Genomic DNA, 12,575 nt, shown 5'->3' with positions numbered 1-12,575 from the left:
GGGTGAAATTTGCACAAGAACATATTTGAAGCAGATATATGCACTGGAGGTTTATTAAATAACAAAAACATGCTTGTTTCCCCTCAGATAGATGAGGGGGTGGGGGTGGAATCAGGTCACAGTTCATTAGAGACCTGAGCTATGCATTTAAGAGTTAAGACTTAAATATATCTTGAACATGAGCAAAATGTCCAAACACTTTGCAAGAAACATTAGGATCGTGTTTAGGATCATGAGAGTTATGGTGGCGTATGTGTGGAAATGGGGGGTTAGTAAGTGCACCAGGATACTTCTCCATGGCAACCACGTATCCTGAGAGCACAGGTCAGTGTGGGTCAAAACAGTGTCCTCAGTCGCTTGTGTCCATCTCAACCTTTCGCACGCACTACATTACCCTTCAGCCCAATCCCTCATGTCCTGCTGAGGGGCAGCTGCAATTGACTGAAACCTCCTGTCTGCATCTCTTTGCTCTGTCACTTACTACTCATCTCCACAACAAAGTGTGGAGAACTTCTCATTAATGCACTGTAGAGCTCTCCCTCTTCCATAGTGAAGGCTTTATATGAAGGATATATGACCACTCGGAGAGCCTTTTCAAAGCCGACAAAGAGCACAGATGCTGCAAAAAAAATGCCAAATATGCCATTTGTTCTGGCAGAGTTTTGCTCGTCCTGCATACAGTACATGGTGCCTGTGTGTCATTATTTAAGGTTTACTGTTCTGAAATACTTTTAAAATAGATGGAGATGATTTCATCTCCAGTCAGCATGTGTTTAGAAGTTTTAGGCAAGTGTATATGCTTGAATGAGTAAACGTATGTTAAATCATGTACATGTGTGTATGTTTTTGGGGTTTCAGGGAGTGTGCTGGAGTGTCTGAGTGGGGGTTGGGGGATGAGGGGGTGGCTGTGTGATTGTTGTATGAGGTGGAGGGGTAGCCAGAGTGGCACCAGGTACAGCACTTCATAGGAGATGGAACGCATTAGAGAGTATTATTGCTTCAGCATGTTTGAACCCACACATTATTTCACTCCCACCGACTCCTATCGCAACCACTTTGCATTGGAAGGGTTAGGGGTTAGGTTTAAATTCCACAGATAAAAACTCCAACATTTATTTTCATTGGTGCTCTAATGTATGTGTGTCTATGCGTCTGTGTGTGCGTGTTTGCCTGGATGAGTGTGGCCCTGCCGTGCACATGGAAACTCAAGATAAACAGAAAAATACTGCTAACTAGATTGTTGGTGGTCGCATGTACAGTTAAACGTGATCCGCACAAGCTTAATTTAGCGGTGGGCAAAAGCCTGATGAGGGAAAGAGAGAAAAGTAAAAAAGAGAAGAGTTTGTTTTTGACGGAGGGCTGTGGGGATGGGATGGAAGAAAATAGCAAAAATGTGTGTCAGGGAGTTTAATTGCAGGGCCCCTAATATGAAATGATTCAAGCCCTCGTCTGTGAGGCAGACAGTGACTCAGACAGTCTGGACTAGAGGTTCGTCTCTGCCTCTGCCGGAGCTCTGATTGCTCTCATTTGGCACATTGTTGATTCGCTCCAGGCCATCCTGAACAGTCTGGCTGGAGCTGTACCTGGCCACTCTGGAGCTTCTGTAAGGGCTGGGTGAGTGGGAGGCAGTGATTCAAGGCCGAAGCGAGCGGGCAAGCAGCGGTGAGTGAGTAAGCTGGGTGTTCCAGAGAGAAAACCCCCGTCCCGCTCCCACCACAAACGTCTGCGGGGGCCCTCTCCATGCTGACGTCAGCCTGCGGGTCGCCACGGAAAGTCGTCACATGCAGCTAAAAGCAGCATGTAAACACACCAGACTGAAAAATACAGGCTTACCAAAAATACTATAAAAAAACAAGACTCAGGTTTCTTTCACTTTTCCATGAACTCTAGTCTTGTACAACAAGGATAATAGTAATCAATAAACAAGTTGTTTTACTGAAATATATGAAATAACATGCTCTTAAAAACAGACAAATTATATTGGTAATGCTTACATTCGATAAACTAACAGTATGTATTGCAACAGTTGACATTATGAACAACGGACTTCAACATTAATAAACCATGAGTAATGTTAACAAAGTAATTAACACTTAATCGTATTAACCAATGTTTGCTTAGCTAAATAATCAGTGTTGTACTAAATAGTGAGCACATGCATTAGTTAACATTAATAATATCTTGGATTATTCACACCTTTATTGGGCTAACAAGTGGTAATTCAGTTTTAATGGACTTCTTTTGTTATCTTTTCCAATGTGGATGATCTTTATGTAGAAAAACACTTAATTACTATGTACGTTTATGTACGTTTGACAACATATGACTCATATATTGGCGCTTTCAGAACAAAACTTTCCAAAATGTTAACTTTTCAGGAGAAAGAAAAAACATTCTTGACTTTTAATGGAAGTTAATGGAGAAATGATTTATTCTAAGTAATTTTGGACCTTTTCTATCGCTCTATTTGTCATGATAATATAAAGACCAGCAGTCACTTTTTAATTATGTCAAAAAATGTAAATTAAAATACAAGGTTTTGTACAACAGCAACAAAAATATAGCATGCTATTTTTGGTAATAAAAACAAAAAAAAAATTAAATGTTTGATCTGATAAATACCAAAATGTGGCCCGTGGTCAAAAGTTAGCCCGAGAGGGCTCACAAGAAAAATACACTAACCCCCCCGCCAAATAGAGAAAAAAGATATTATTATTTTTACTTAAAACCTGCCTACCTTCTTCATTTCTATACTGTTTTGTCATTTTGGCCCTCTGCCAAGCACAAGCACTGCACTTTGATCTTTCAACACAAAAACTTTGTGTGACCCTGTGATAAATCAACTTATTCACTCTCACTTATTAACCACCAAGGAAATAAAGAGATTAGTATATAAGGATAATTGTGGACATATTTGTAATCGTGGATGGAATAAACAATAGTTAAGGCTGTTGTTAATTGGTTAATGTTTAAACAAACAACAGTCAATACAGTTGTTTATAACTTTATTAACTCTACTTATGGTTTATTAATGCTGAATTTCATGCTTGATTGATTTTGTTAATAATGTTAGATAAGTTAGATAAAACCCTGATGTAAAGCACTCTGATTACCTTTTCTGTCAAAGCTGTTATTTTCTGTCTTCAACATGTTCTTCCAAACTGAGCAATATGAAAACATGTCAGCACACAAAGTAATTTGTTAAATGTTTTACAACAAACTGTGAATGAGACTTACAGTCCCCAGCCTCATCCATCAGCACAAACTGGGCCATATTTGGCTTTTACTGTAGGAAGATGGGCTGTGTGCAGTGACAGATGTGGCGTCCTCAGAGGCGGTAGCTGAAAACTGTGTACATGTAATTCTCTTTGCTGACATGATATTGTTTCCGATCTGGTCCATGACGGCAGAAGTGGTCTGGCCACAATAAAGTGGCAAGTGGTGCCCAGAGGCTCTGACTGAGACTCTCGTCTGCGTCCTCTCTCTAAGGTTGTCTGGCTACTTGGCCGCGGGCCGCCCCTGCGTCTCCCCACCAACGATCTGCCTACAGGCAGAGGGGGCGCTGTGGCCTCAGACCCTCAATTTGTCTCCAGTTACTTCTATTTCTGCTAATGAGTCAGAATCACAAAAAATCCCCGCTTTTAAAATAAAAAAGAGAAACGTCACTCTGGTTGCCTGTATGTGAGAGTGTGAGGGACTAAATTACATGGGTGATGAGGCAGAGGGTGAACACACACACAAAAAACACACACACACACACACCCAGATGGCATTTTGGCTAATAAAAGCCGCTTTGAACACAAACATGGAAAAGAAAACACGTCCGTTTTTGCAAGCGTGTTGGGTTTCTGACAAAAGGGTAAAGAGACAAAGAAAATGACAGGGATGACTGGAACAAGTGTGTCCTCGTCTGTCTGACTCGCTCACTCCTTCTCTCTCTCTCTCTCTCACCTCACTCCATTCTTTCTCTCAAAAATGCTGGAAAGGCAGGAGACGGCGGCTGAGGCCAGACAGTCGGAAAATTGATTTTTTAGGATAACAGGATCAACATGCCACATCAAAATTCACAGACTCAGAAAATAGACAATCTTAAAGATCCATTTCATCAACTGTTTTATCAGATAGACATTTTTTTGGACAACATTAACTCCTTAAAAATTATGTGTTAATTATTATATTTTTGTGATCAATATTTTACCACTTTTGGTTTCAGGACACAATATATACATACATATTGTATATACAATCATTGAACATTTTATTAGGAACATGTTATGACTATGCTAGGGTTAGGCCGTAACAGAAAATGAGAGTGGGCTCTCTCCCCAGACCTGTCACCAAACACCAAACACTAGACACCATTTAAACCAGAAAACATCTCAGGTTGCTTATATTTTCTTAAAAGTCTCATTGAGTTTAAGGCTTTGGGAAGGAGCATATGGCAAAATAACAAACAAAATTACAGTCTTAAAAATTAACTAAACCTGAAAATAAAGTAAAACAAAAATACAACAACCTACCCTAACTCTCTGATTGAAAACAGGAGAAAAGGTAACCAAAACAAATGGCACACATTCCTTACTTTCCCCAAAATTCAAAAAAGCCTAATAAAGCTAATAAAGGGAAGTAGAACCAGACATTGTAGCCCATCAGCGCATGTTTTCACACACTGCACTGCTGCCATGTGATTGGCTGATTAGATAATTGCATAAATGAGTTATGAACACAGTACATGCTTTAATTAGGAATTAAACAAGAACAGAACACATTGGTTGTGTTAAAAGTAACATAAAATATGTTGGCCTTAACATGACACGCAGATGTGCAAAAAATAGCACATTTCATGTTGGTTTTGTTTTGAGCGTGTATTTTCCACATTTTTATATATGACACTCGCATTACTGTCCCATCACTCCTGTTTTTTATATCCTACAAAATAACATTACTTTATCAGTTTAAAACGCCAAAGTTTCTTGTATTTTATTTTATTCTCTCTGAGGTGCACTTAAAATGTTATATGTTGTGTTATGCAGCACAGCACTGTATCCCTCAGCCTGATCAGTTTGACACAATTCATGATTTGTATATTGTTTTCATGCTGTCATTCATCAGTGTTCTCTTAATACAATAGTCAGCATGTGTTATGCACACACCTCATACAACTATTGGGAATTCATGTAGTGTCAGATAATCCTGACTGTTAGCCTAGACACTGATCTGTAGGCTAATAAATACAGACTTAGTGTAACTCAGGTGGATCATCAAATAAAATCACCAAGAATACAATTTTGTCTTTATTCAGCAGAAAATGGACAGAGATGTTTTTACTCTTTTAGCCAGAGAAGTCAAACTGAGGTAAGATTTCTGGATAGCCATGTAGCTACTTTGCTACTTTTAGCTTTTGTTCTACTAATCTAGCAGCAATAAGATATTGGCTGTCTTAGCATTAATGTTAGCTCTTGGTTTACTTCTGAATTTGCCAGGTAGTGACACAAATACAAAATTCAAAATCCACCGCAAAGCAGCTGTAGTTGTTCAAAAGTTCCTTCTATCTTCAAGATACATATCAGAAGGGCTTTTTTCTGGTCTTTAAACCAAAACATCTCACTCTAGAGACTACTGCGACACTGCTGTTAGAGGAGACATGTTTACAGCAGACATTTTACACATTTTGGCTGGGGTGACATTTCTGCAGTTTTGTGTACCAAAAACCATTTGTAAAATGACCTCTATTCTGATTGGCTGCTCTGCACTGTGCCTCTCTCTGATTAATTCAATAAGCAGTGGTGAAACACTCCTTATAACTTCAGAGTGAAAGGGCTGAATAGGCAGATGTATGTAAATGTGTCGATATTTGTGACATCTCAAAATCAATGAATTCAAAATTCAGTCTAGCTACTTCATTTCCATATATGGACTATATTGACTGAAGAGTGAACAATATGTTTTTAATAATGTTCACTACAAACATATTGAATGTTTAATTCCTTGAAAAGTGGGGGCTCCCAGCGCTAAAGATAACTGCGAAAGCCTTTTGAGTCAGACGAGAAAGAGTGATTAGAGCAGGGATTAAATGTGGGGCGTGTATGGTAAGATGGTTGGGGAGATAGTAACAGTCTGAGAAACACCCAGCGACATTCAGTCTGCTCCTTAATGCTCCCAGTGGTAAGGGGTGTGTGTTGAGGGGGGCATCACACACTGGGCTGTAGTCTCTGTGTCGGGGGGCTCCTTTCTCACTGACGGCATCATTCTCTCCGCAGCCCACTCAGGCATACGCACACGCGCACATAAATGCCTCTATAAAATTATATGTCTGCCCCTCAGAGCAAACACTGTGTGATTCAGTGTGGCATGGTGCTTGGCCCCACCAGGAGGATTTACTGTGTGTGTGCTGTATGTGTGAGTGAGAAAGGCAAATGTGTGACAAAACTGTAGTGGTGTGTCGGCTGTGTGTGCTTTGGAAGGGGGTGAACACTCTGGTACCTCGTACCATTGAATGGTCGAGAAAACATGGACAGAGACAATTTTAAGTGGAATGAGGTGAAATAAATCGGGGGCCCTGTCCAGCTGTTCTGTGCTCCATCCCTGTGCAACACACTCCCAGATGGTGGCCGCTGCTCTCTCACTCACATGTGGGCAGCTTCATTATCATGAGGTGAATTACAGTAAAACATTACCAATCTCCAGCCCATGATGAGCTTCACAGCTGTGGCCCATACTTGAGGGCTTGTTTCCCTACTGAGCAGAAAGTGAGCATGGACTCAAAGCAGAGGCTCGTTTTACCTCCTTTAAATGGCTGGACAGGCATGGGGGCACTTCAACAACCTGATGCTTTTGCTACAATTTATACCCTACTATTGTTTATGGGATCGTTTAATACAAATAGTCCAAAATTATTGGATTTAAATTTTGTTATATAAACATACATTCATACACATAAACATACAATATAATCTTCAAATTAAAATGAAAGCTTATTCTTTGACTGAAGTGGAACCTAATCTACACAGTAAATCCCTTGAATTAACTCTTCATTTAAAAGGCCCATATGCTTGTATTTTACATTTCTCCCTGACATACAATTATGACATTTGTGCGAGTTTAGGTACCAGTCGTATTCCATTTTAACATGATCTTTTTCCAAACTCTTTTTATTACTTAAATTTAAACAGACTGACTTTGTTACTGTGCCTTTAAGACTGATAAATGTAAATGACCTCTGCCAACCCTGGTCTGTGTCTCATTTAAAAAGCATTCCAGGTTGACACACTCCCTATAACTTCAATGTGAATGGGCAGGGCTAAACTGTAGGCTGAATAGGTGGCTATATGAAAATGCATTGGTTTTTGTCACATCACAAAAATGCTGAATTCAAAAAGAGCTTAGTTTTCATATATGGGCTTTACAGACTAAGGACCAAGTGGTATGTTTTGAAATTTTAACAATATTTACCCACTATATCAAACTCCTTTTTTCAAAAAGTGATGACAATTTGGTTTTCCAATATATGAGTAATATAAGTAAATTCAACACAAATCATTGTATTTTACAGATATAAGGTCATATAACTTATAGGAACTCCAAACCTGTATGTCAGCTATTTTATGACAATACAGAAGACAATAAAGAAGGTTGATAAACTTGTAACAACCATTTATAAAAGGTTTTGTTTCTCCATCATAGCAAAAAACTATTTTTTCGTTCAAATGCTTCTTTGAGTTGCCATGATACTGTACATAAACAATGCTTTTACTAAAGAACCTATGAGGAACCACCTTGTTTTTAAGGGTATATGAAATAAGTTACTATATGGTACAATTTTAACTTATGACTTTCAGGGCAGAAGAAAAATATGGGTATAAAATGTATAAATAAAAAGAAAACATTAATCACAATAAATAAACATAAAAACAAAAATAAGTACAAGATAAAAAGACAAATATATTAGCGTTTCTCAAAATGTACTAATTTTAGTGTCATTTGTATTGACTTACATATTGTCAATATATTATACACTATGAATAGGATATATTGTAATATTTTTCAATATTTTTCAACTTTGTTTGGAAACTGTCATGGTGCACCATTCTGAAGGCTGAAAGATTTCTCATGTGGTGGCATAAAGTACTGAAAAGTGTTGGTGTATATACCAAATATACCATGGTATGGTATATTTGAGAACCTCGAGGGATAAAGTGGTTACATTTAGAGTTTTAGACTCGTATGCACATGCAGTTTATGCACAAGCCACTGAGTAAGAGAAAATCACTACGGGCTCCACAGCACAGCAAGCAATGATCAAAACACACTTAGAGGTGGTTTGAAATTAAGAGGGGAGTTTACACGCATGTATGGTTGGTCTCTCCCATCCTACATTATATTATTAAAGATGTCAGTAATCATCTCTCAACATATGAAATGCATTAAATAGCTTTTCACTTCTTTAGAGTTTGAATGGCTTAAACAACTGCTCTCTTTTAAGAATGTATTACATAAGAGGTCAGATTTTTACAGCAGTTCTATAAATAAAGTAAAATAAAAAAGAAAATTTTCTGGTAAAACAATCAGTGGTCTCATAAACAACACACCCTTGAACGCCCTGTGAATCTGGCACAAAGTGTCACAGCTCAGAGAACCTGGCAACTGCTGACCATCAAAATGCATGACAAATACAAGAACAGTCTGTCTGTAATGCAATGCTGTGTATCAACCACTGGATGGATTCTGACTGCTGGAACACGCTCCAGAATGTCTACTACTATTGGCCAGATACCTCATGCTATTAGTCAGACATTATATGATTGGCTTGAGACGTTATACCAATTTTTTCCTGCCAGCCACTTCTCAATAGGAGTATCATTCCAGATAGAAAAGTCATTCCATAAATTTGCTCACAGCAACACTCAAGGTAATTTTTAGTGTGTTTAGCTGTTTGTTGGGAATGGCTGCATTTTTAGGAATCAATGCAAACATTTCATGGGAAATTAAGACACTGTAAGGAACCTCAAAGATAGATCACGTGTGAGAGCATAGATTTTGTTCTGTACTTTTTAGTCTGTTTCTATAAGCACAGCCAACTGACCTGACTGACTTGACTGACCCGACTGCGCTGGTCCAGAGATCAAATAAATATTTGAGTTGAGATGTGAGGAGTGTTAAATATTTCAGGTGTACTTTCATGGACTAAATGCATGACAGAAGTGAAAACAGCACATGAAGCTCCAGGTAAACAACGAATAGCAAAAGAAAACAAGAGGAGCTGCATAGATGTTCGTAGTACATCAAAGTGTTGCTAAAAAGGGCTTTGTCCACAAATCGGTGCCAGTTACTCATGCAATGTGTGTGACTGCTCAGGCTTTGTAGCGTACCACAGGCCTTAAATGGGGAGAGTCATGGATGGCATCTGTGAACACAGTGCAGGCACTGTCTCGTGGCAGCATGAACGTTAGAATAATATGTGTGTTGGATGTGAGCCCACTATTAAAGATGGAACCTACTCGAGGAACTTGTGTAAACTTTTGAGGACTGTTACTGTCTTACTCTGATGTCAAAGAGCTTTTAAAACTTTAATCAAATCACTGAAAGAGACAAGAGGGAGGTTGTTAATGAAAGGTTATGACAAATTAGATTTCCTCATCCTATTGAGTTTTAGAAGCGAGGGAGACCATCACGAAGCAGGAGGGAAGGGAGAAATGAATGAGTCTGATGATTTGATCACGCTTTGAAATGTTAATAGGGCGAAATTTGAACGGGATCCCACTTCAAAATAAGCAGCACCAGGCAGTGCATATTGTGATTGGAGAAGGGAGTGTTTATCCTTGAGCTAGGCCTTGCTCGCTGCCCTGAGAGGTTTAATCTGGCAAGGATGACCTCGCACAGCCCAAATAAAGCGGCGGACAGTGAAAAAAAAAAGGCTGAGTGAGTTTCTGTCACTGCAGCTGCCCGGCCCCTGAACACCGCACAAAAACACGAGTGTCCCCGTGGGGCCCTGAGTCAACACCAACTCCTTCCGCTGGCGGATGCCTGCAACTGCTTTTCTAATCACAGGGAAACCTATCAGGAGAACTGTGCGGCTGCGTGGGTGTGTGTAGGTGAACCAGCACACACTAGTGCATAAGACCTCACAATTACACACCCACCCACAGTCGTGTACTATCACACTGCTTATCTGCTTTTTCTCAATATCACCCTTAAAAACATAATATTTACATTTGATGATTAAATATAATGTTGAGTGCGTTAATTTGAAAATGGATTTTTATTCCAGTTTTCAACTTGTAACACATAATTGTGTACATTTTTATGATAAGGCAGAGAGACAGATTCTATAACATTATGTCAGGTAATGAGACAGACATGACTGCATTTCTGCTTATCTGGACAGCAGTGATGATACAGAAGTTCAAAATGTAAATATTTTGTTTTCAAAGTCATTTTACCTTGTTTACTGCATGGATAAACAAACTGGTTAAATAACTTTGAGAGGCAATCTCATTCAGGACCTACGACTCGTGTTATTTTATTTCAGTGTTTTATACTAAATTCATATAGATTTACGGTTGTTCATATCTTAAAGGAATTAGCTAAACTGCTCAGCTGTCCTGCTGTCTTTGTTTGTCTCCACCTCTCAAACACTCATTTAACAATATTCTTAGCCTGAATGTCCAACTATATAGTCCAGACTATAACCAACGAAATTAATATGTATGTGGTTATTTTTGTGTTTAAATGTTGTTTGTCATGTTAATATTGTTTACTTATCTTGTTTCTTGTATCTTGTTTACTTATCGTCTTTCAAGCTAACATTACCTGGCACAATTTTAAATAGTTTAGCATCATGTCCATCATTAAGTAGTTGTCTTTTTTTTTTTAATTTTATGATAAAAACAGTAGAAAATAAACCTCCAACTCAAAACTATCAAGAACCCTCAAGAATGTTCTGGATTTCTGGTGGGCTCTAAAGGGTCAACAAAAGATGCAGCTTCCAAACAGGCCAACTATATAAGAAAACAAATACCAATATGAACAAATACTCAAGTATTCAAGTTATTCGGGCCAGCCCTATAACACAGTCATAAATATTTGAAAATTAACTCAACATAATCATAAATAAAATGTGCTCTTTCTCTTCTACTAAAATCTGAAAATGCAGGCACAGCCAGTGATTCACAAAACAGTGGTGATATCACTGAGTCAAAAAGACAGTATGACTAATCTTTCTAGGCACCCGTGCCATAGTGACATCATCATAGTGAGACGAGAGTCTGATCGGTGCGAGGTATTCAACGTCTTAATTCCAAAATTTTATACCATGTGTTGACTGTCTCAAAGAGGGATGAGTGTTCTCTTGGCAAGTAGTAATGCTTTCCAGATAAAATTCACATAAACACAAAAAAAGAAGAGTGAGCGAGCAAAGAGAGACAGACAGACACAAAATGAGTCATAGTGCAATGACATTACCACATATGAAATATATGCAGTATGACTAGCAAGAAAGAATTGTCTGAAAAGAGACATGAGTAAATTTGAGAGTGAGATCATCATGTAAAAAGCAAGTCTGCATTTATCTTGATGTGAGACTCCTCAAGCAGTTCGATCTTCCTCCTCATTAATTCACAGAAAAATAAAGGCACTGAACTGTTTGGCTTGTGTTTGATTGAATACAGACAACAGATGACCCTTCCAGGTCTGTCAAATTAACATTCAGAACCGTATCGCTGCTGCTTCAGTGGAATGCATGCTGCCAAACAGTAATGCTAGCTTGTTTATGTGGTTGCTGCTAAATGCAGAATGCTGCAAGCTGGTTTTTAAGGGCTTGTTAATGTCGTGTTAACAGTCATAAAGCCCGTCCATAAGAAACAGGAAAAGATAAATTGAATTAGGACAATTCTGATGAGCTAAGCTAAAGTTTCCTCTTAACAGTCTCTCACAGCATAACTGGCCCAGGGGGAGAGGGAGTACAGAGGGGTGTAACTATGGAGACCAGCCAGCATGGAGGTCCAACGATGGTGGTTCCCAACCGCCTCTGAGGCACCAGGGCTTAATAAGTTTTCATCAGGCCTATGTACAGCATAACAGACACTACAGCACCTCACTGTACACAGCTCTAAGAAGCCCCGGCGAGGGCATTAACAAACAGAAGTTGGAAATGAAAACCATAATCTACTTTGAACTCAAGGGTGGCCGAATATTCTCTTTTGGACTGCTTTGTCAGCACCCAGGGTGAAGGAGGACTGGTAAAGGAGGAAGAGCAGAGGTGATAGACATGAAAGATGTGCACTAAGTTCAAAGAGAGACTTATTAGACGGATACAAAGGAACGACAACACACTTACGATAATGTGTTAACAGCAACGGCCAAAACGACAGCACTTACCCAGGACTCCCCTGAGGGCTGTAAGGTACAAGCAGACAGAACTTTATTTCAGACTGTGTCATATGAGACCTAGGAAGAAAAATAGCCTGATCATTCAGATTATGTGACTGTTACATAACCATGCATTCTTAATATGTGTTGTTAATATATTAATGTAGACTCTTTTCTTTGTTCTTTATTTTGAACTGAAGAAGCCAGAA

Source organism: Colossoma macropomum, unplaced genomic scaffold (genome assembly GCF_904425465.1).
Source record: "Colossoma macropomum unplaced genomic scaffold, Colossoma_macropomum, whole genome shotgun sequence".
In the NCBI taxonomy this organism is placed as follows: domain Eukaryota; kingdom Metazoa; phylum Chordata; class Actinopteri; order Characiformes; family Serrasalmidae; genus Colossoma; species Colossoma macropomum.
This window is presented reverse-complemented; position numbering follows the sequence as displayed.